This window comes from Peromyscus leucopus, chromosome 13 (assembly GCF_004664715.2).
Source record: "Peromyscus leucopus breed LL Stock chromosome 13, UCI_PerLeu_2.1, whole genome shotgun sequence".
NCBI lineage: Eukaryota > Metazoa > Chordata > Mammalia > Rodentia > Cricetidae > Peromyscus > Peromyscus leucopus.
Window position 1 is genome coordinate 37,973,951 of NC_051074.1, and position 1,852 is coordinate 37,975,802.

Sequence of the window (1,852 nt, forward strand, 5' to 3'; positions counted from 1 at the left end):
GCAGCCAAGGTCATGTGAGCCCGGAGAGGAGGAAAACAGAAAACTGCGGTATTAGTGGTGTTTTAAAAACAGTGCCCCTACCACCGCCGCCGCCACAGATACCTCTCACCCCAAACCTGCTAAGGCGGCATTTTCCCACCTTCAGGCTGAGAACAGATTTGAGTTTGTTTTTGTTTTTGCCGGATTTTGATTCTGTTTTCGTTTTCCCGTTTTTGTTTTTGTTTTTGAAGACACGGGCTCATCGTGGAGCCAAGACTGGGCTCAGTTCTCCACTTTCCTGTCCCAACTTTCAGAGTCCTGGAATTAAAGATCTTTTATGAATCAAGTGTGGTGGCGCACGCCTTTAATTCCAGCACTCAGCAGGTGGACTTCTGTGAGTTCCAGGTCAGCCTGGTCTACAGAGTGAGTTCCAAGTCAGCCAGAGCTACATAGTGAGACTCTATTTCAAAAAATCAAAACCAATAGTAATAACAATCATGAAATTTTAAAAAGAAGGAGGATAGATGGCTTTTCTTTCAGAGGACTCGGGTGGCTCACAACCTTCCAAAAACCTTCTGCTGGCACCAGCTGGTGCACAGATGGCATGCAGGAAAAACAGCCACACATCAGAAATAAATAAATTCTTAACAATTTTATTTGGAAAAAAAAAAAAAAAGACTGCCCAACATGTGGCCTGGCTTCAGAATTATTTTAATAGAGTGAAAACAATAAAATGGGGCAGAAAACTCGCTGCAAGAAGAGAAAGTAGTAGTAGTTCATGAATCCTTTCTTTTGTGTGTATTAGAAGTGTAGTTTTCTTTTGCTGTTGTTGTTGGGTTTTTTGTTTGTTTGTTTGTTTCCAAGCTCTGTGTAGCTCTGGCTGTCCTGGAACTCACTCTGTAGACCAGGCTGGCCTCGAACTCAGAGATCTGCTGCCTCTGCCTCCCGAGTGTTGAGATTAAAGGCGTGCGCCACCACCCACCCACCCCAATTTGTTTTTTAATGAAAACCATGACTTACACAAATACAAAATAAACATGGGGACTCGGGATTCAGTACGGTGGAAGAGAGAGCACTTGCCTAGTAGGATGAAGTCCTATGCTTAATCCCTGGCATCCTCAGCTGCGTAGCTAGTTCGAGGCCAGCACGCACTCCATGAGACCCTGTCCCAAAGAAAATAAAAAATAAAGGCAGGATCAAAGATGATTTAACCAGTAAATTAGAAGCCAGCAAGATGGTAACATAGGTGCTAACAGGATGTGAAGGGTTGGGTTTTTTGTTTGTTTTTGTAGCCCCTCCTCCCCGGAAGAGGGAAGCAGGCATGTTGACAGACAGTTGGACTGACAGCTAATGTGGCTAGGTGTGGAGTTCTTATTTATTCGAATGTTCATCTTTTTAACCTGATGCGGGGGTGGGGGTGGGGGGGTGGTTAGCCCCTTAGGAAATGCCAAGGCTGTAAGCACAACTAGACAAAAGGGCTCCTTACCTCAAGCAAATAAGGAAAACACCTGGGATCATTCTCAAGACAGTATTCTCCCCAAGGAAATAAAGAGGCTTTTCGTTAGGGTGAATTATGCATCTTTATACAGGAAAGGCTCATTACATGTTGAAGTGGGCACAGCCCTGAGTATGCCCAGTTCACTTCCTTCACTTTCTTTTACCTGCTCTTTCCTGCCTGTCCCCCGCCCCCCTTTTTTAAAAATTTTATATAAGAGATTTTTCTAGTCGTTTTACTTATCATCCATGGATTCCCCTGTCCTCCCTCCCCCCAGCCTCCCCCATTCCCATCTCCTCCAAGGCAAGGTGTCCCCTGGGGAGTCAGCCCAGCCTGGTAGACTCAGCCACGGCAGGTCCAATCCCTTCCTCCCTGCAC